The 23,748-nt window shown below is 39.3% G+C and overlaps 1 protein-coding gene across 3 annotated transcripts in view; it reads left to right on the top strand.

Moving 5' to 3' along the window:
• Nucleotides 1–11,172: 11,172 nt before the first annotated feature.
• The window catches only part of LOC138742492 (guanine nucleotide-binding protein subunit beta-4), a 34,346-nt gene continuing 21,770 nt past the window's right edge, over nt 11,173–23,748 (top strand). The window contains exon 1 of one of the 3 annotated variants that reach the window (XM_069896978.1): nt 11,173–11,360. The gene's annotated coding sequence lies outside the window, so the exon portion shown is untranslated. Of the gene's footprint in view, nt 11,401–13,180; nt 13,386–23,748 lie in introns of those variants that run through there. The other 2 variants (XM_069896975.1, XM_069896977.1) reach the window with 2 other exon arrangements.

The following is a 23,748-nucleotide window of genomic DNA, read 5'->3' as shown; positions in this document are numbered from 1 at the left end:
ATTAAAACATGAGGATTTGCGTGACTAAATGTGTATTTCTAGATTCTCAGGGAAATTAGGATAATAAAGGACACTGACTTTTATAGACAATATCTTAATTTCAGTAAATTACCTCCAGTGATAGGTATAAGAAATGGGTGACACAACATATTTTTGCAAAATTCAGGGCAAGTATATATTATGCTCATTTATAGTTCAATGAATGCCTGTGTTACCAAACATTGCCAACTTTTATTTTAATGTTGAAAAACATCTCAAGAGCAGTCAGATAAAATCTGAAATCAACCCACTCATAGAGATATTCAATAAACAGCTCTTAAGGTGCATCTTAACGAGGAGAGGCCTCATATTAGATATGGCTGAATTAAAGCCATCATTCATCGGGTCTTATACTCAACATGTGCAAGACAAATGTCCTCTCCACATGCACCATATTGCCTCCAACAATTAAAATTAACAGCTGGACCCAGGAAAATGTTGTTTGTGCTTCACATCTTGAGAGTCACCTATCAATGAAGACAAATATCAATGATGGTTCTCACCACAACCCTACCCTGCTATTGGTTGATTGAGAAAGGGGTATTTGTGCATCTGACCAATTGGGTAGCAGTGATCCCTGTTCTTCAATATGCTTTTGAAACTTGGACTGCATCAGGTTCCTCAGGGCTGTGGAACAATAAGACCAACACTGTCTCAGCAAAAATTCTACAAATTCACTGGAAGGATAAAGCAAATCAATGTTAATATGTCACCAGTGAAGTCCTAGTTTTGTCCATTCAGCTAGGTTGGGCAGGCCACATCACTTATCTGCCGGTTATAATGCTTCCAAAAAGAAATTCATACTTAATCATAGAAGAGATTACCAAGTGAACAGAGGAAATTATTCAAGTTTGTGATCAAAGCTTCCAAGATCCAGCATGCAAACTGTATCTTGGACCATGATCACTCAAAGTCAAGAAGGAGCATTCATTATAGCTTTCTAAACCTTGAGTATATGCATGGGGAGCACACAGAAATCCTGTGTAAAAAAATCAAAAAGTTCAAATCACCTCTCAAATAGCCATCAACCCCATTCTCTCAAGCATCTCTTGTTCTATCATGGTAAGGTCTGTGGTTCCCACACTGGTCTCATCAGCCACCTCAGAATTCACAAAATAAGTCATCCTTGAATCTCAGGGGTTGGGTGAGAAGAATATTGGGTATGCACAAATGGTCAGCACTAGTGGAGAAATCCAAGATAACAAAGTGATACAGGTAACATTGAGATAGATTAAGAAATAACATAAATATAGTATTATGCTGTGGCCTATGTTGCATTTTAAATTATTAAAACTGTTCTATAAATAACAATGGTTCAATTTGTAACTATAACCAGGGCAATAAATAATGTAATTCTAGGATGGTATTTTGACATTTGGGATTAGGGCTCTTTGACTGCTTAGTTCTAGCTCAAGATGAAAATGAGGATATTTTGTCAATGCAAGTTTATTCATATCATTGAATAGATGTTAGAATCTGATCATCATTTTGAAGCTTAAGATAACTTGGTGAGTCCTTGAGTTATGGTGAATTAGGAAAACAATTAAATTTCCTTTTATGTGGGGAGAACCTTTGGGAAACAATTGTTTGTAGTTCCATCCTGACATTGGGAGGTGGCCTGAAAAGTGTGTAGTATACAGTATACTACTATATAACAACCGATGTCAATTATTAAAAGCAAAGGATATTTTAAAAATAGTAATATTACTTCATAGTTTTGTAAGCATTCTGTTCATCCGTTCCCTCTTATCTACTCTATTAGTTACAACTGCAAAAACTCAACAGGTTTATCAAGCCTGATCCCCTTTCCTGAGTCAACATTGACTGCTCAACTTCATCATTATTTTTTAGTCCTGTTTACTATTTGCTAAAAAATACATTAAATGCAAGGCGAGCATGTCTGCAGTCCCTTGTTCTCTTCCCGCTTTGACCTTGATTTCTAAGCTAAGACCATCCCAGATGTCAAATATTTAGCAAAGATGGATCCTCGTGTTCGCTATGAAAAAGGAGTGCATCAGAGTAGAGAATGCATCATTTTAATGTTATATAATGTGAAGTATCTTTAGTGAGTAGTTTTAAAGGCCTTTGGTCAGAGAATTTGAGTCTGACTAATTACCTAGAACAATTATATTGAGTAATGTTCCACAATTCATTCAATGATAATTACATAAAGGGAGCATATTCTGTGACATATGATAGTATTCTCAACCTTGAGTGCATGGGGAATTATAGTTTGTTCATTATAGTTTGAATTGTCCCAATCTAAGTTCCAGCTTTCACCTTGCTGATTGTGGAATGCAAGTTGTGAAACCTCCATCCTGCTACATTTCTCTTCAAAGGTTTTTTTCAAATTCTAGTTATTTAACTACGGGTTAGGGCGCATCTCCTAAAAGTGATCCTGCATGGTATATATTTTCTCTTTAAAAAGTGATGTGTTGTCTACTCTAAAGTTGCAATATAATTGTAAATTGTCACATCAAGAAATCAATTGATTTTATTGAGGCTGTTTTTTATCCTGGTCAGACTGCACATTGAATGCCAGCTTGGTACTGTAATATGAATGAATTAAGCACCTCTGGAGGTCATATAGAGGGCAAAAATTACCAATGATGGCAGAGGAAGAGTAAAAGAAGACAAAGTACCAGTCTCAAAATACACAATGCATGAAAATCGTACCAAGTTACAAAATAAACTTTAAAAAATGAAATTGCTTAAAATAATAAAGATATAGTATCTTAACCCAAATTGGTTTACTATTGTGATTGGCTTTATTACTTTTACATTAAGATGATCGACATCAAGGCGATGGAGTCACGGAGTTATGCAGCACAGAAATGCGCCCTTCGGCCTTTCCTTCCTTTTTGTCCATCTATGCTAATCCTATTTCAGTTTTGGATCCTTATCCTACGCATTGGCCTCTTGAGTGCTTGCCTAAATGCATTTTAAACTTAGTTATTATATCTGACTGCAGTACCTCCACTGGGCTGGCAACGAGTTCCAGATATATATATATATATATATATATCTTCTTTCTTTGGCTTGGCTTCGCGGACGAAGATTTATGGAGGGGGTAAAAAAGTCCACGTCAGCTGCAGGCTCGTTTGTGGCTGACCAGTCCGATGCGGGACAGGCAGACACGATTGCAGCGGTTGCAAGGGAAAATTGGTTGGTTGGGGTTGGGTGTTGGGTTTTTCCTCCTTTGCCTTTTGTCAGTGAGGTGGGCTCTGCGGTCTTCTTCAAAGGAGGCTGCTGCCCGCCAAACTGTGAGGCGCCAAGATGCACGGTTTGAGGCGTTATCAGCCCACTGGCGGTGGTCAATGTGGCAGGCACCAAGAGATTTCTTTAGGCAGTCCTTGTACCTTTTCTTTGGTGCACCTCTGTCACGGTGGCCAGTGGAGAGCTCGCCATATAATACGATCTTGGGAAGGCGATGGTCCTCCATTCTGGAGACGTGACCCATCCAACGCAGCTGGATCTTCAGCAGCGTGGACTCGATGCTGTCGACCTCTGCCATCTCGAGTACCTCGACGTTAGGGGTGTGAGCGCTCCAATGGATGTTGAGGATGGAGCGGAGACAACGCTGGTGGAAGCGTTCTAGGAGCCGTAGGTGGTGCCGGTAGAGGACCCATGATTCGGAGCCGAACAGGAGTGTGGGTATGACAACGGCTCTGTATACGCTTATCTTTGTGAGGTTTTTCAGTTGGTTGTTTTTCCAGACTCTTTTGTGTAGTCTTCCAAAGGCGCTATTTGCCTTGGCGAGTCTGTTGTCTATCTCATTGTCGATCCTTGCATCTGATGAAATGGTGCAGCCGAGATAGGTAAACTGGTTGACCGTTTTGAGTTTTGTGTGCCCGATGGAGATGTGGGGGGGCTGGTAGTCATGGTGGGGAGCTGGCTGATGGAGGACCTCAGTTTTCTTCAGGCTGACTTCCAGGCCAAACATTTTGGCAGTTTCCGCAAAGCAGGACGTCAAGCACTGAAGAGCTGGCTCTGAATGGGCAACTAAATATATATATATATATATCCTATATATATCACTTTCTGAAGTCCCGTTCCTCTCACTCTAACCCCCTCTTTTTGATACCCCTATAACGTTGTTGAGAAGAATGTTCAGATCGTGCTGTTGAATTCACTTTCAAATCAGGCACTGCAATGGGAAGAAGCATGAATTTAGTAATTGTCTCCAATCCGAATATTTGTTGAAGAGCCAAAATTCTATTAGAGTTTGCAGAACACTTCTGTTTAGTGGGTGTTTATGTATTGTCACAATTTGATACCTTTAACAAGTGGAAATGAATTACATGAAGCCCAAGACTTTTTAAAATAATTTTTTTTCATACTGTGAACCATATCAACCAAAATATATACAAACATTTCTCATTAAATATACACAGTGGCATTTTCTCCCTTTTTTTCCCCCCTACCTTCCCTCCCCCCTTCCCACCCCCCTCCAAAATCAATATTCAACATATACAATACAATAAAACCATTAAACAATGTCATAACACAATGAAAAATAAACAAGAAAAATGTGTGATCTACTTTTAAACACTGGATCAAGTCATTTTGCCTTCTTATCATTTTAGGGGGTGGAGGTCCGAGGCAAGCCCTCTCTGTTGTGTTCTATGTACGGTTCCCAAATTTGTTCAAATAATGTGACTTTATTTTTAAAATTATATGTTATTTTTTCCAATGGAAAACATTTATTCATTTCCATGTACCATTGCTGTATTCTTAGGCTCTCTTCTGATTTCCAAGTTGACATTATACATTTTTTTGCTACAGCTAAGGCTATCATAATAAATCTTTTTTGCGCTTTATCCAATTTGAGGCCTAATTCCTTGCTTCTTATATTACTTAGAAGAAATATCTCTGGATTTTTTGGTATGTTATTTTTTTGTGATTTTATTTAATATCTGATTCAGATCTTCCCAAAACATTTTCACTTTCTCACATGCCCAAATTGCATGTACTGTTGTTCCCATTTCCTTCTTACAGTGAAAACATCTATCTCATAATGTTGGATCCCATTTTTTTAAGCTTTTGGGGCGTGATATATAACCAATTATACTGTATCATGTGTAACCTTGTGTTTATTATATTCTTCATAGTTCCAGAACATAACTTTTCCCATGTTTCATTTTTTATCTTTATGGTTAAATACTTTTCCCACTTGGGTTCATAGCTTATTTCATCCTTTTCCTTCTCTTTCAGCTTAATGTACAAGTTTGTTATAAATCTTTTAATTATCATTGTGTCTGTAATCACATATTCAAAACTGCTTCCTTCTGGTAATCTCAGTCTGTTTCCCAATTTATCCTTTAAATAAGCTTTCAGTTGATGATATGTGAACATTGTACCATGAGTTATTCCATATTTGTACTTCAACTGTTCAAATGTTAATAAATTATTTCCCAAAAAAACAATTTTCTATTCTTATAATTCCTTTTCTCTCCCATTCTCTAAAGGAAAGGTTATCTATTGTAAAAGGGATTACCGGATTTTACGTCAATAGTAATTTTGGTGTTTGGTAATTCGTTTTTTTTTCCTTTCCAAGTGAACCTTCTTCCATATATTGAGTAAATGATGCAGTACTGGTGAGCTTTTATATTGTACCAGCTTTTCATCCCATGTATAAAGTATATGTTACAGTACCTTCTCCCCTATTTTATCTCATTCTATTTTAGTCCAGTCTGGTTTTTCCCTTGTCTGATAAAAATCTGATAAATACCTTAATTGTGCTGCTCTATAATAATTTTTAAAGTTTGGTAAGTGCAAAGCACCTTGGTTGTACCTCTCTGTTAATTTATCTAACGCTATCCTCGGTTTCCCCCCTTTCCACAAGAATTTCCTTATTATTCTCTTTAGTTGATTAAAGAATTTCTCTGTTAATGATTGAAATAAGTATTGTATCCTTGGGAAGACATTCATTTTAATGCAATTTACTCTCCCTATCAACGTTACCGGTAATTCTTTCCAATGTTTTAAGTCTTCCTGCAATTTCTTTATTAGTGGCTGATAATTTAGTTTGCACAAGTGGCTTAAGTTATTATCTAACCTAATACCTAGGTATCGGATTGCTTGAGTTTGCCATTTAAATGGTGATTCTTTTTTAAATTCTGTATAATCCACATTACTCATTGGCATCACTCCACTTTTATTTGCATTGATCTTGTACCCTGATATTTCTCCATACTCCTTCAATTTCTTATGTAATTCCTTTATTGATATTTCTGGTTCTGTTAAGTATACTATGATGTCATCTGGAAATAAACTGATTTTATATTCCTTCTCTTTTATTTTTATCTCTTTTATTTTATTTTCTGTTCTTATCACTTCTGCCAATGGTTCTATTGCTAAAGCGAACAGTGAGGGGGATAATGGACATCCCTGCCTAGTTGACCTACTTCATTTAAATTGGTTCGATACATATCTATTTTCTGTTACCTTTGCCAATGGTCCATTATATAATGCTTTAATTCAATTAATATATTTTTCTGGTACATTGAACCTCTGTAATACTTTCAATAAATAATTCCATTCTACTCTGTCAAAGACTTTTTCTGTGTCTAAACCAACAGCCACTGTTGGCATCTTATTTCCTTGAACTGCATGAATTAGATTAATAAATTTACAGACATTATCCGCTGTTCGCCTTTTCTTAATAAATCCAGTTGGATCTTGTTTTACTATTTTTGGTACACAATCGACCAATCTGTTTGCTAATAATTTCGCTATTATCTTATAGTCTGAGTTAAGTAAGAGATATTGGTCTATATGATGCTGGTGTTAGTGGATCCTTCCTTGTCTTTGGTATTACTGTAATTATTGCTCTTACATGAATCTGGCAAGTTTTGTGTTTCTTCTATCTGGTTCATTACTTCCAGGAGAGGGGGAATTAATAGCTCTTTAAATGTTTTATAGAATTCTATTGGGAATCCATCCTCTCCAGCCATTTTATTGTTTGGCACCTTTTTTAATATATCCTGTACTTACTCTATTTCAAATGGTTTTATCAGTTTGTTTTGTTCCTCTTCTTGGAATTTCGGCAGTTCAATTTTAGCTAAAAACTCTTCTACTTTATCATCTTTCCCCTCGATCTCAGTTTGGTATAATTGTTCATAAAATTCCTTAAAGTTCTCATTAATCTCCATTGGATTATATGTAATTTATTTGTCCTTTTTCCTTGATGCCAATACAGTTCTTTTAGCTTGTTCTGTTTTAAGTTGCCAAGCTAATATTTTGTGTGTTTTTTCTCCCAGTTCGTAATACTTTTGCTTTATTTTCATTAACCGCATGAATTAGATTAATAAATTTACAGACATTCTTCTCCACCTTATACGTTTGTAATGTTTTGTATGATTTTTTTGTCCACCAATTCTCTCCTTTTTGTTATATAATCCCTTTTTACTAGTTCCTTTTCTGTACTTACTATCTCCCTATTCTCTCCCCCCAACCCCCCAGAAAACACTTTTTTTACACATATAACAAAGTTCTCCCTTTTTCCCCCTTATTTCCTTTCTTCCTTTCTCTTTCCTTTCTTTAGTTCTTTACTTATACATTGTTTTTACATCTTTATATATATTTTATCGCCATTCTTCATTCTTGTTACATCTCTCCTTCTGTCCTGCAAGCGTTCTGAAAATTCTTATGCTTCCTCCGGATCCAAGAACAGTCTATTTTGCTCCCCAGGGATAAATATTTTAAGCACAGCTGGATGTCTTAACATAAATTTATAACCTTTATTCCATACGATCGATTTTGCTGTATTAAACTCCTTCCTCTTCTTTAAGAGTTCAAAACTTATGTCTGGGTAAAAAAAAAAAAAAAATTTTGACCTTTGTATTCCAATGATTTATTGTCTTCTCTAATTTTATTTCTTGCCCGCTCCAGTATATTTTCTCTTGTCGTATATCTCAAAATTTTAATAAAATGGATCTTGGTTTTTTGATGTATCTGTGGTTTCGGAGCTAGTGTTCTGTGTGCCCTTTCTATTTCCATTCCTTCCTGCATTTCTCAGGACCTTTGGGATCCATTCTTTTATAAATTCCTTCATTTCTGTGCATTCTTCATCTTCCTTTAGGCCCACTATTTTTGTGTTGTTTTGCCTGCTATGATTTTCCAACGTATCAACTTTCTGAGCTAACAACTCTTGTGACTCTAAGTTTTTTATCACTTTCTTCCAATTTTGTTCTTAAGTCGTTTACTTCCATTTTTACAGCCGTTTCTCGTTCTTCATCTTCTGTTCTTTTAATTTTCCCTTTAATTGCACTAAATTCTAATGACAACCATTCTTTTAATGCTCTCATTTGTTCTTGAAAAAAAGCTTTATGTATATTCTGTCCATCTGTTTTACCTTCTATTTCCCTGTGAAGATGTTGGTCTTCTTCTGTGTCTGTACCTGTATTTGTGTCTTCTTCTCTTTTTTGTATCTGTGTCTCTTCAAACTTTCCTGATGAGTTGCTTGTCTCACTTTGTCGGGCCTCTTCTTGCTTGGCCTCTTGCTGTTGGTCCTCTTCTTCTGAGCTGCTCATCTGAGCCTCCTGCTGCTGCTCTTCTTTCCTTTCCCCCCTCTCCTGCCGCTTTCCCCATTTCCCAGCTGAGAGCCCTGGTGTCGGGCGTCCCTCAGCTGGTCGCGCCGTGGTTGCCCGCTCCTCGGCTAAGCCCCCCTCCCGTCGATGTTTTCCTTTACCTTAGATTGCGCACTGCTTCCTCGCGCATGCGCAGTTGCGCACTTTTGTTTGGCTCAGAGAGCCATTTTTGCACTCCAGCAGTTGGGGGGGTCACGACTCTGCGGGGCCGTCACCAACCTCGGAAATCGGGTGCTCTTCACCACGGCTCCCTGTTTCTTCGAGCAGGTTAAGGCCTTCTCCTTTCTTTTCCGGCATCTTCTTTTTTTCCCGTTGATTTTACTTTTTCCTTCTTGGGTGCCAGGTGTTGTCCTGTCCTGCAGGAACAGAGGTTGCCCACTCCAGTAGGCTGGAGGTACACTCCTGCAGGAACAGAGGTTGCCCCTCTAGTAGGTTGGAGGTACACTTCTGCAGGAACAGAGGTTGCCCCTCTAGTAGGCTGGAGGTACACTCCTGCAGGAACAGAGGTTGCCCACTCCAGTAGGCTGGAGGTACACTCCTGCAGGAACAGAGGTTGCCCCTCTAGTAGGCTGGAGGTACACTCCTGCAGGAACAGAGGTTGCCCCCTCCAGTAGGCTGGAGGTACACTCCTGCAGGAACAGAGGTTGCCCCCTCCAGTAGGCCTGTGGTGGACCACCACACTTTTTTCTCTTCTTTTCTTACCCTACCGGCCACTACCCCATCACGTGACTGCTCCCGAAGCCCAAGATTTTACATGAAGAATCATTTTACTGAATTATTTTGGCCTCAAAAAGAGGCGAGCTTACATTTTGGAGTTCGGAAATTAATTGATGACAGATTTCCAATGCTTCATGAGGGTTGTGTCCAGTAATCCAGATTTTTCCCTGACAATTGAACATTCTGCCCAGTTTTATATTTAAATTTGACTCTGGAAAAATTACATCTGGGATTAATGAATTTTTTATACAAATGACTGATATTTTATTTATTCCAATAACACCCTTTCAGATCTGATTAGAAATGAGCACAGGGTTTATGAGATCAGTCCAGGTGGACGACCCATCCTCAAACAGATGGAATCTCATGTATCCAGAAGAGGTGTTTGCAGCAAGGTCAATTTTGTCAATTAATTGGAGGTTGGATGAGTACATGGATGTGAGGCGGTTGGAGGGTTATGGGCAGGGATCAGGTAGGTGGAACGAGTGGAGTTTCATTTCAATTGGTGCGAACTAGAAGGGCCGATATGGCCTGTTTCCGTACTGTAATTGTTATAAGGTTATATGAAATGAATGTTGAGGATGGAGCGGAGACAATGCTGGTGGAAGCATTCTAGGAGCCGTAGGTGATGCTGGTAGAGGACCCATGATTCGGAGCTGAACAGGAGTGTGGGTATGACAACGGCTCTGTCTATGCTCAACATTCATTGGAGCGACTTCATCCCTAACATCGAAGTACTCGAGATGGCAGAGGCCGACAACATCGAATCCACGCTGCTGAAGATCCAACTGCGCTGGGTAGGTCACGTCTCCAGAATGGAGGACCATCGCCTTCCCAAGATCGTGTTATATGGCGAGCTCTCCACTGGCCACCGTGACAGAGGTGCACCAAAGAAGAGGTACAAGGACTGCCTAAAGAAATCTCTTGGTGCCTGCCACATTGACCACCGCCAGTGGGCTGTTATTGCCTTAAACCGTGCATCTTGGCGCCTCACAGTTCGGCGGGCAGCAACCTCCTTTGAAGAAGACCGCAGAGCCCACCTCACTGACAAAAGACAAAGGAGGAAAAACCCAACACCCAACCGCAACCCACCAATTTTCCCTTGGTGTCTGCCTGTCCCGCATAGGACTTGTCAGCCACAAAGGAGCCTGCAGCTGATGTGGACATTACCCCTCCATAAATCTTCGTCGGCGAAGCCAAGCCAAAGAAGAAGTAAGAATATGGGATGAAGAAGGAAAATGCCATTCCAGGACACACTGACTGACATCTCTCTCTCTCTAAAGATATTTAGACTCATCATGTAGACACATCCTAAGAAAGTGCTGCCTGCTGTAACGTGCTGTAACGTTAAATCCTAGATTTAACGAGGTCGGCATCACCGCGATTTTAATGGTATTTCATAAATCTGGGGGAACCCCGACGTGGTCTTTTGCCGGTGGAAAGAAGATGTAATTGTTGACATTAAGTTGATATTCGCGGCCAACGATCCGAACGTCAACCCGATCTAATAATGGGCTGGAGCATGCCGGAAATCTGCAGCTGAGACGTTTTGCGAACTGTCGAAATTCCCGAAACTTTCTGTAATCTCCGAGCTCGGCTGACGAGGTGTCGGCTTTCAAAGCCACTGCTGGGATCGCTGCGGGGCAGGTGCAACTAACGTCAGCGGACCAGAGAAAGTCTGGCGAGTGCTGAGCGGCGTGGCCAGCCGTCCTGATCGCAGCCATCCGAACCAGCGCCTGCACCGGCCCACCCAGCGCACCCGGAAGGGGGGAAGCGAGTCGCTACACTGCAGCTCGCAGCGCTTGGCGACGTCAGAGCCCCGGTTCCCATGGCAACCACCAAGGTCCGAGGGAATCCATGCGCCTCGCTGCAACACGCAGTTTCAGACAAAAGAAAGTGGGCGGCTCGAGTCCCCCATGTGAGGGGCGGCCACATGTCTCCAACCCGCCCAATCATGAGCGCATCCCCATGTGGATCTGGATGCCCGGCGATTCTCTTGACTAGTTTCTGAAGGTCGCTGTTTGATCCCTCTCTTTTCACTCCTTGCTATCAGGTAACCTTGAGGAGAAGGAAGGGCGAGATTAGATTTGGTTTCCTTTTGATTCCCTTCTAGATAATTGGTTATATATGGGTTTAATTCTGGCAGATCACCTAGTTAGGTAGAAATGACTCTCAATAGGGGTTTAATTCTGGCAGATCACCTAGTTAGGTAGAAATGACTCTCAATAGGGGTTTAATTCTGGCAGATCACCTAGTTAGGTAGAAATGACTCTCTATAGGGGTTTAATTCTGGCTGTCTAGATCACCTGGTTAGGTAGAAATAACTCTCTATGGGTTTAATTCTGGCTGTCTTAGATCACCTGGTTATGTAGAAATGACTCTCTCTATAGGTTTAATTCTGGCTGCCTTAGATCACCTGGTTAGGTAGAAATGACTCTCTATGGGTTTAATTCTGGCTGTCTTAGATCACCTGGTTAGGTAGAAATAACTCTCTATGGGTTTAATTCTGGCTGTCTTAGATCACCTGGTTATGTAGAAATGACTCTATAGGTTTAATTCTGGCTGCCTTAGATCACCTGGTTAGGTAGAAATGACTCTCCATAGGGGTTTAATTCTGGCTGTCTTAGATCACCTAGTTAGGTAGAAATGACTCTCTATAGGGGTTTAATTCTGGCAGATCACCTAGTTAGGTAGAAATGACTCTCTATAGGGGTTTAATTCTGGCTGTCTAGATCACCTGGTTAGGTAGAAATAACTCTCTATGGGTTTAATTCTGGCTGTCTTAGATCACCTGGTTATGTAGAAATGACTCTCTCTATAGGTTTAATTCTGGCTGCCTTAGATCACCTGGTTAGGTAGAAATGACTCTCTATGGGTTTAATTCTGGCTGTCTTAGATCACCTGGTTAGGTAGAAATAACTCTCTATGGGTTTAATTCTGGCTGTCTTAGATCACCTGGTTATGTAGAAATGACTCTCTCTATAGGTTTAATTCTGGCTGCCTTAGATCACCTGGTTAGGTAGAAATGACTCTCTATGGGTTTAATTCTGGCTGTCTTAGATCACCTGGTTAGGTAGAAATGACTCTCTATGGGTTTAATTCTGGCTGTCTTAGATCAACTAGTTAGGCAGAAATTACTCTATATATGGGTTGAATTCTGGCTGTCTTAGATCACCTAGTCAGGCAGAAATTACTCTTATGTCTTGACCATAAGATTGTATAAAGCAACTTATTTGGTTTCTATCCAGAATTATTTTTAAGAAATAATGAACAAATATGGGTAGGTATTTTGAATTACATTTGCATTAATTGGTGATATGACATGCTATTTGTTAAATTGGAAGTTTTTATATGTAGGATTTGTATGTTAAACCCAATAAAACATATTAAAAAAAGAAAGCTACGTGAGGGGAGCTCCTGTTCCTCCAAATGCTGGCCAAGCCCTGAACGCCCTGCCCCACGGCCCATGACCCTAACCCAAACCAGAACGAAATACTGCGATACACTCCGGCGTTTTCAGTCGCCTAGTTTGACTTTTAATGACCACTCTTTCATGGAACTGCTCACTCTACCTGTGTCTCCTTCACTGTTATTTCAGGGTTTACGGCCGGGGTGGGGGTGAGGGCATTTTTGGGACAATTTGTAAAGGGTGAGGCGGTGAGTTTTACTTAAATTTTGTTGAGGGATTTTATTGCGGAGGGGGACGTGGTTGGTCGCCGAGTGTGGAGGACGGGCTGTCAGATCTCTGATCTCCCCCCCCCCTCCAAAGTTGTCGCTTAAGTCCCGGATCCTGGGTGTGGTCGGCAGAGGCGGGACAGTGTCGGGCCAGTGGGGGAAGGAGTCGCCACTGCTGTGTCCCGTTGCACACACGCAGCCTGCTTCCTGCGATCGTATCAGCGGAAGGCCGACACCATGCGTGGAGACTGAGGAGGGAGGGGTGGGGGGGACGGGTAATCCCGGACAAGCAGCACAGGAAATCCCGGGGCGAGGGAGCAGCGTGGAGGGGCCGGAGAGACGCGGCTACTGCTGCTTCACCAGGTAACTCTGCTTCGGTCCCCGGGCTTGGGGGTGATCGCGATGTCGGTGGGCTTCTATTAACGGGCAGGAGGAAAGACTTTCATCAGATAGTTAATGAGACCCCACCGCGTCTTGGTGAACATTACACTACAAGTGAGTGTCGTTGTATTTTGGAAGAATATGCAGTAATTTGAGGCTTTGGAATGTCGACATTGTAATTGTGCAAAAAAGCCAAACAATGTCTCCCTATGTCTTAGCCTTTTCTGCAAATAAATAAACCATTTCGACCCTTTTCATCTAAGTTACTATTGGAATCAGATGTCAGACACATCATTGAATATCGAAAAGAAGAATTCAGTGTAGCCTTGCGTACAGTCTAACAATCATGTTTTGTGTGACTTGAAATTCGCATGATTTACAGAATAATTGAGTCTTTGAAATAGACCAGGGTCTGTGTATTTGAAACATCGCAATAGCTGATCAAATATCACAACGTGTGGGAATAACGGGAATTTCCGAATATTAAAAGTAGGATGTATTGCTCTGGAGCAGAAGAAGATGTTCCATTCATCAGTTGTACAGGCAGTGTCAATTTCATTGTTCATTTCCGCGAGGGAGGAAGGAGGGAAGAAATGAATTGGTTCCGAAATACCCACCTGTATATATTTTGAGAATCTTAACTGGATTGTCAGAAAATACTTTCCAGTCACGACTTGCCATTTGATTTGTTTGTGATTGATACCAGATGTAACATGACAAGTTCTGAAATTTGGATTATTGGAGAATAAATATTTAGAGAACAAAAAAAATTCAATTGCACTTGTGACAAAAATGATAATGTACCTTTTGCAAATCTATGGCATCTTGTCATAAGACAGATCTTGTGGGAATAATAGGTGTCTGATGCAGATTAATTTTTTTTGCAATTTTTAAAATATTTTACAATGTGTGTGTTTGAACTATTTAAGATGATTTGGTTCAATATTTAAAATCGATTATTTCATGAAAGGTTGGCTGCTGAAGTTGACATACAGTGGTGGTTTTTGATTTGGTAGATCTCGTTCAGTCCATTGCCTTTGTGCTTGATTATTCCATTTTTGTGCAATGCTGGAACCTAAGGAGAGAAATATATCCAGTTTTTGCTCATGAGATCCAGCCACTTCTAACTGAAAATATGCTTTTGCCGGACTTTGTTTGGCTTGGCTGTGATCAAAGAATCATCAGATACCTAGGGTGCAAGAGACATCTATTCAGCCTAGATCCAAAAAGTGTTATTTCGATTGATTTCCTTTTTTAAGACTCTTTGTTTAACATAGCACATCAGGTGTTCAACTGGCTTCTACCTCCCACCATTTTGAGCAGTGAATTCCAAAAGCTTACCGCTTTTAACATGAATGAGCGTTCCATCAGTCTAATCTTTTGAGCAATTAACAAATTTTTTCTCTTCTGTACTCAACAAAATAGTGATTGGGTTCAGGATTCCTCCACTACAGATTAACCATTTAGAAAAAGATTTGGTAAGGTTGTTTCCACCCAACTGCAGCAGAAACTGGCAAGACGGAAGAGGAGACATCTGAGTTGGTTGATATTGAGTGGGTAGCACATCTTTTCCATAGGCAGCAAAATGATTTTGATAAAATTCATTTGACTATGCACAAATGTAATTGTTATAAGTTTGTGGGTAGTAGATAAAACCAGTGTTAATAGTGTAAGGAATAAAACATGAAAGACCTGCAGACACCTTGATTGAAGTGAAAACATAATGCTGTAATCCATTTTTTTTTGGTGCTGCTGTATACAAGATTTGGTATACTGTATTATGAAAATATTCATTAAAACATATGACTGTAAGAATTCTTTCTAAATTATAGTACAGAATAGAGTGACCTGATCTTTTGAAATAATGATGATGAGGTTTACTGTAACTCAATAAAATTTTGCAGCAAACAGCAAATTTAATATCATTACTTTTCAAATGTTATACTGTTTACTAATGGCCCAGCACGAGACTTTTAAAGTGGATGAAAAGAAGGCAAAGAAAACAAAGGAATTATTTTGTTCACCTTCTACATAAATCTTCATATTTGGAACATATTTATTGAATAATCACAATCTTTAAAAAAAAAGATGCATTTTTTTTGTTTTAGACAAGAATATTTTGGTTAAAAAATGCCACCAAGTTTTTCTAGGTCTCTGCAGAATCTCACTTTTGCAGAATGTTGGTATTTATTTCATTTGATCCCTGTGAATAGGAAACCATGAGACAATTTGTGTTTCTTAGCTTGAGGGAAAATTTAGTAACTTCTGAATCACAAGCGTGAAAGTCTGTATAAATTTAGATATTGGCGTTTAGAGGTTGCCGTAGTTGTGCTTTTGACCTGGTAAGGTTATAATTGTACTGTATTGTGGAAATTTCAATAGCCAGTACAGTGTTAATTTGCTCAATGAAAGCCTGAGTAATAGGCTTATTCCAGAACTCGAGTGGATGATATTGGTTCACCTTGCATGTTGCATGCTTTCCTTCAAGTAATCCTAGCAATTTCACAATATTTGAAGAAATGAGGCCTATTCTCTTCAAAATTCTTCAGTTAAAGAACATTGACAGTTGCAATGTAACTGACAAATTGCTTGTGTACTGTCTTTGTGTGCAGTTTTGAGAACCTGTTTGCTCTTAATTCACCCTAATCAAGAGTTAGATGACTTCAAAGTGGAAAATGACATTCTTTGCCCCTCTATATTTAGTTGAAATGGATAGCGTAGAACATTTGAATTTTTAAAAAATTTGGTATAATTTTTAAATAATGCTTGTTTTAAATATATAAACATGTCAAGCATTTCACTTGAATTGAATATTTCAAGTCAATGGTGTTAAATGCTGTCCAACCTCAATATTTTCATCATTTTGCCCTTAATTTCATTGTATTCGTATTTTATTTTTCTGGCATTGACCCTGACATTTTGACAAGGCAACACTTCCTCTATCAATTTGTTATAATTTGAACTAAACCTTCCATGAATCCACTCCTTAGCCAAAAACCATTTTTGTGATGCTACTGGAGATGACAAACCAATGCAGAGTCCAGAGGAAAAGTGGGAAAAGTGGATATGAAATGTTCATTAATTTGCTGAATGGCAATATTAATCTTCTGTCAACTAATACACTATATAATTAAACCAACCTAAAATCTTACTTTACTGCATAATTCTTAATTTGAGTTACTATTTTGCAAAATGTAGCAGTGTTTTCATATAAAAATAAACACAATGCTGCAAATTTTTAGAAAGCTGGGCAGCATCTTATAAAGAGAGAAATATTGTAGGTTTATGATCTTTGATCGGATTTGGAAGGAGAAAAAATGTTTGGAGTTGCAGGGTAAAGTGTGGAGTGTAGCGTGTTGTGTGGAAGCGCAGCTAAAGAACTAGACAGCAGCTGTGAGCTCTTCTAGCACAACTGATTTACTTTGAAGTTTGCGCTGCAGCCTTTAAGGCTATCCAAAGCCTGTCCCTCGTGACCCAGAATTTACGGTCTGCGCCGGAAGAGAAGGACCCACGATGCCATCTTTGCTGTGGCTGACTGCGCATGACAAGTGAGGCCGGAATATTCCACAGGAATACTGAGGTCAAAGGAATTGGCTGAGATGGAATGGTGATCAAGAAAATTCAGGTGACATTTTTGTTGTCAAGATGGTGGTGAAAGATTGTTAAACATAGATGATGTGTAAATAAGGAGATGAGTTAGGGTAGTGGAGAGAAAAAAAAGTAATTGAAAATTGCTGGAACAGAGACCCAGAATGCAGTTGGAATAATGAAATAAAAGAAAATGCTGAAAGTAACAGGTCCAGTAATTTGTTTCGAGAGAGTAAAAACTGATTTAATAGAGTAAAAATCCTGTTATTACAAAATTCAAGCAATCGCCAAAAATTGCAGAAATAGGTAAAATAATATGGAAGTTTAAAATTGGCACGTCTTGCTGTTAGTTCACCAATCACACCACATGCAGTCTCAAGCAACTGGGAAATTCACTTATCTGGCATCCACCATTCCCCATAAGTGCCGGATGGATACCAGCGGTTTTACTTATTACAGTTTGATGGCCTTGAATTAAAACTGGCAAATTCTGCCCTCTGCAAAAAATTGCTGCAAGGAAGGAGAACCATAGTCCTCAAACTTGTGTTGGGCTTCATCTAAACAGTGCAGTGAAGCCAAAGATGGGAATCAAATATGGAGTGGGACGGATATTCAAGCTGTTGTTCTTCTGAAAAGAAAGGTTGTTTGTAAAATGCTCACCTCATTTGTGATGGGTTTCTCTGCCAGTTATGACAGAATCTATAAAAATTGTTACATCAAGTTAAAGACTATACTCGCAGTATGTAACTCACTGCCGATAAATGGCATAAATCAATGATGGGGCCCAAAAATGTTTACTATTTAACTACGTTGATTTGAACAGCACAGGAACAGGCCCTTTGGTCCACCCTGTCTATACCAGTTATGATGGCAATCTTAGCTCATCCCACCTGCCTGTGCATGTTCTATCCTTTCATTTCGTGTCTTTAAAAAACAGTATTCTGATGATGTTACAATAAAGAGCAATTTGGGACAAGAAAGTGCAAGTCTGCAACATGCTGATTTAAAACATTTGATCCTGTTGATGTGTGCATAGTATTTTAAGCAGTTTTACTCAAATTCACTTTGTGGCTTGCGTAGTACTCTAGGGCATGAAAAGTAATTTGAATTGTACTGTAGCATACGGGTGTTTGAATAGTTGTAGGTCACTTGGCCCCTTGAGCCTCTTCTGTCATTCATCATGGCAAATTGTAACTTGAACTCTGTATTTCTGCCTGCCCTAATGGCCCTTCCCCCTCAGTAAGTTCTATTATTGAGTACAAACAGAAAGCTGTGTCAGTTATTTTAATTTAGTGTCTTTGGAGTAATAAACAAACTTTGACACTAAACTCTGAAACACTACATTGAAACTGTTGAGAGTAGTGATCAAAAACTTTGGTAAAGGTATGAAGAATTTGGTTTACGTCGAAAGGAAGAGCAGCAGAGTTTTAGTGAGCGTATTTGAGAACACCAGTGAGGTGACTGCTTGACAAATTACCTTTCATTTCGGAAGGGTGAGGATTCTAGTTGTAACTGAGACTTTCTTTGAAGCGATAAAACAGGAATGTGTGGGGGTGGAGGGGGGGAGGATGCAGAATTGGATGACACATAAGTGTGATTAGCACAGAGGAGCAAGGCCATAGAGCATTTGAACACAAGGGTAAGAATTGTATATTTTTTGTGTCACCCACTGAAGCCAATAAGAGGTAGAAAGAACATGAGTAAATGGGGCTGTGTAATTTGTGGTATGGGCATTGTCGTTGGGAAGTCTATGAAAGGGGGAAAGCTGGCTGAGAGAACAATGAGACAAAGATAAATTGTGACAGGGAGTTTCATCTGACAAATTGAGTAGAAGGAATGGTGGATGCCAGAAATGCAGTAATTAGAATAATTTGGAGTGGAAAGAAATCGTCTCATGAGTTTATGTGTCCCCTGAATAAATACAGACACAAAAATCTCTTTTTTGTTCTTTCCTCTTCTAATTTCTTGTGTTTTCTTGCATTTCTTATACTCCTTAAATACCTCATTTGGTCCTTGCTGACAATACCTGTATAGACCTCCTCCTTCTTCTCAACTAGGGCTTCAATATCTCTCAAACTAAGGTTCCCTTTTAGTCTAGTATTTAATTTTGATAGGAACTCTGTGCTCTCAGAATGTCACCTTTTGAAGTCTTCCCACTTTCCAAGTATACCTTTGGCAGAAAATAACCTGTCCCAATCCACACCATTAAAATTGGCCTTTTCCAATTTAGTATCTCAACTTTTTTCATCATTATCTTGAATGGCATGAACACCTACTTCAGTCACCTGCCCTGGCTCGTTCTGTAATAGGAGATCCAGTATTACATTCAAGTTGAGACCTCTACAAATTGATTAAGGAAACTTTCCTGAACATATTTGACAAACTAATGTACAGAAGTTTGATTAGAGTATTTAAGACGTGCTGAATCTCCTCACTACCTGGAATATAGAAGCATTGGTTAGCTTTCTTTACAGATGCCTCTGTGCTGGTTCAGGAAGGAAATGTGAATGCCAGAGAACTTGAAGCTACTAACCCTCTTCACTGCCATTCCGTCAATGAAGAGGTTTGAATAGATTCTGCCTCTAATTCCTGAAGTCTATAATCAACTCCTTGATCTTGCTGACACTGAGAGCAAGATTGTTGTTTTGGCACCATACAGCCAGATTCTTGATCTCCATTCTATATTCTAATTCATCGTTAATCATTATTTGGCCAACAGTGATGGTGTCATCAGAGAATATATAGATTTTGTTGGAGCTGAACGGCTACATGGTCATGAGCAAGGAATATAGTAGGGGGTGAAGCACACATCCTTGAGATGAAGAGGAAGAGATGTTGCTAATCCAGACTGATTGAGGTCTGCTGATGAAGCTGAGGATACATAGAAAGGAAGGAGCAGATTCCTGAGTTTGGTTATCAATTTAGGTTGGTTTGGCGTTAAACACTGAGCAATAGTCAAGGAAAAACTGACTGATGTAGCAGTTCTAATGACCCTAGTAGAGTGGAGGGCCAGCAAGATGGCATCTGCTGTTGACTTGTTGTGGCATTAATCAAATTGAAATGGGCCCAGATCTTTCCAGTGGTAGAAGTTGATATGTGTCAGAAGTAACCTCTGAACACCACTGGCTGGTTGTCATTGAGGCAGGGCACCTTTGTTATTCTTGGTCGTTGGTATGATAGATGTCCTTTTGAAGCAGGAAGGGACCTTGGTGAGCAATTGAAAATGTCTGCACATGTGTTAAGCATCCAGTATGGTACACTAGTTAACATGGATGGTTTCTGCTGGTTCAACCTCTTGAGAGTTCTTGTGTTGTCCTTAGTGAGTGAGAGCACGAGGTCATTAAGGGCTGTATATTTTTCCTTTTGAAGCAAGTAGAAGGTGTTGAGCTCATTTCAATGTGGTGCATTGCAGTCCTGATGCTACATTATAGGAATTGATGTCATGCACACTCTGCCATAGTGGCCAAGAGTCTACCTAAGCTTCCAGCTTTGTCAGGAATTGGCTTTTTGTGTAATAGTTTTCACAAGCTCGTATCTGGACAACCTGCATGACTCCAAATTGCCAGATTTAAATACCATAAATCTTGTCTTCAGCGGGTGGTGAATCTCCTGATTTGTCCTCATCTTCGGATTTGGGTACACCCATACATATTTACTAGAGGTACACTCATCCATACATTTCCTGATGAAGTTGTTAACAACATTCATTCAGGTCCTCAGTTGAGTCGTGAACGTGGCCAAGTCTACTGACTCCAGACTGTCACAAAACTACTCTTCTGTTTCCCAGACAGTGCTCTTCAATTTAGACCATTCAATATAGGAACAGAATGAGATCATTTTGTCCATTGAGTCTGCTCTGCCATTCAAATTGTGGATGATGTATTTTTCCTTTCTCCTGACCTCTCACCATAATTTCTGCCTGTCTGCAGAAAGAAGGAACATAAACAGGTTCAACTTTCCAAAGTGTGGGAGTGAGATGAAATAGTCATCAGCATTTACAGTAGATGTGCAGCAGTGGCCATGAATGTTTGGTCCTCTGGAGCAGCCATTCTCAACTTTGTTTTGGCTATGCTCCCCTTTGGACTGCTCAAAGTTTATGGGCCCCCTTCCCTGTGAAGCAGCCATTGAGTTGGTTTCTTCCGTACTTCTCTCCTACCATCTACATAATGAACATAACAAATAATTTATGATTTCAGTCCGTGGTTCCCCTGAAATGTGCTGTGGCCCCCAGGGGGCTGTATAGCTACTTTGAGAATGGCTACTCTGAAGACCTTCTGGTGATAAATTGGGAGTATTTTCTTGAAGCTAGCTTGACAATGATTGAGAAGGCATGGGGTATATTGTATGGTGTTTGTGATAAGCTCAGTTCTTTATCAAATAGTACACATTCTTTCTGCTGAATGCAGTGGTAGGGAAAGGAAATGAGTCAGGGGGTATAATGTATCTCAGGAATGATATTTTAGTTTTTTTTGTAATCAGGAAATTTCTGTTCATTCACCAAATCTTTTTGCTGTACCTTGCATTGGAGATCTGTTTCATCTTCTATCTTTTTCCCTTCCAAATTATAAATGTCAAAGGGAAAAAGTCAATTTTCAAAATTGCCACTCTCCTTCCAAAGTGAGGAAGAAAGGAAGAAAAGAAGCAGGAGAAATGATAAAACTAAGCAGGAAACAACTTTTTCCAATGGGTTGTTTTATAACATTAAATTGTACAGAGTGTGCATGAATCAAGTACAGGTCCTAAAGGAACTTGATTTTTTTAAAATTAAAACTTAATTATTTTCTTTTCTTTGTTGATTTCTTTCGTATTGGCTTGTTGCAAATTTAATGACGTAATCGTTTAATGTTTTAGAACATGGGCTTTAGTAAAGCCTTTGACAAGGTCACACATGGGAGGTTAGTTCAGAAGGTTATGACTCTAGGTAACCATGGAGAGGTTGTAAACTGGATTCATCATTGGCTGTGTGGGAGAAAATAGAGTGGGAGTGGAAGCCTGTGACTAGTGGTGTGCCTCAGAGGTCCATGTTGGGACCATCAATGATCTGGATGATGTGGTAAATTGGATCAGCAAGTTTGCTGCTGAAACAAAGATAGGAGGCGCTGTGGACAAATTTTCAAAGCTTGCAGAGGGATCTGGACCAATTGGAAGAATGGGCCAAAAAGTGGCAGATGGAGTTTAATGCATTTTGGAAGGGAAAACTAAGGTAGGACCCACATAGTAAATGATAGGACACTGAGGAGTGTGGAAGAGCAGAGAGATCTGGGAATACAGATGCACTGTTCCCTGAGGGTGACATCGCATGTGGATAGGGTTGTAAAGAAAGCTTTTGACATCTTAGCCTTTATAAATTAAAGTATTCAGTATAGGAGTTGGGATGTTATGTTGAAGTTGTTTAAGACATTGGTGAGGCCAAATTTAGAATATTGTGTGCAGTTTTGGGTGTCTAACTGCAGGAAGGATATCAATAAGATTGAAAGAGTGCAGAGAAGATTTTCTAGGATGCTGCTGGCTCTTCAGGAGTTGAGTAAAAGGGAAAGATTAAACAAGTTAGAACTTTATTCCTTGGAGCGAAAAAGATTTGATAGATTTACAAGGTTAAGAGAGGAAAATACAGAGTGGGTGCACAAGTAAGCTTTTTCCACTTAAATTGGGGGAGGTAAACAAGAGAGGTCATAGTTTCAAGCTGAAAGGGGGAAGGTTTAGGGGGAACATTAAAGGGTAGTTCTTCATTCAGAGCAGTGGGAGTGTGGAATGAACTGCTATCTGATGTGAATGCAGGCTTGATCTTGTGTTTTAAGAATATATTGGATACATGGATGGGAGAGGTCTGGAGGGTGATAGAATGGAAGCAGGTCAGTGGGACTAGCAAGATTATGGTTGTCATAGCCTAGAGGGGCTGAATGGCCTGTTTTCTGTAGCATTCTATGGTTCTAACATCTGTAAATAAGTTTCAACTGTTGCCCTTTTGGTAAAAGACAACTATGAAAATATGCCAAGGGCAGAAAATGAATTTAAAAGCTATTTTTCTTTGAGGAGAAGAGTTCTAACAATTGGACTAAAGTTACTTAGGTGGGTAAACTATTTCCATGTTACTGCTGTATGTTTTCTTGCTACTGCTAAGGCAACCTATACAAATTCTTTTTGATATATAGATAATTTCAATTTTGGTTTTATCCCTTCAATATTATCTAATAAAAATAACATTGGGATTTGTGGGAATTTAATTCCTTTAACTCATTCTTTAAAAAAAATTGCCAAATTTCACCAAAATATCTCACTTTAGGACAGGATGAAGTTGAATGTATAAAAAGTACCTATCTCCTGACCACATCTAAATCTGATAAATCTGATTTCGTTCTGTTGAACTTCTGTGGTGTGAGATATAATTGATGTGAAAAAATTTGAACTAATCTATAGTGTTTGTCATGCTATCTCAGTAGAAGTCTGACCAATTTTGTTCATCAGTGTTTATATTTAGATCCATCTCCTATCACTGCCTGGACCTATGTATCCCCTGTTTGGAAGTTCCCTTCTGCAATAAAGTGTACATAGCTGAGATAAATTTCTTTATATATTTATTACACATCACCACATTTCAGACATAACATTATTGGATCTAATTTATCTCTCAATAAGCCCTTAATTGATAATAACAAAAAACTATTATTTTGTATCCCATATTTTTTAATATTCAAATGACATTAAATTCCTTCCATCATAACAAACTTCTATATATCTAATTCCTTTTCAAGACCAA

The sequence above is a fragment of the Narcine bancroftii genome, chromosome 9 (assembly GCF_036971445.1).
Source record: "Narcine bancroftii isolate sNarBan1 chromosome 9, sNarBan1.hap1, whole genome shotgun sequence".
NCBI classification, from domain to species: Eukaryota; Metazoa; Chordata; class Chondrichthyes; order Torpediniformes; family Narcinidae; genus Narcine; species Narcine bancroftii.
This window is presented reverse-complemented; position numbering and strand designations above follow the sequence as displayed.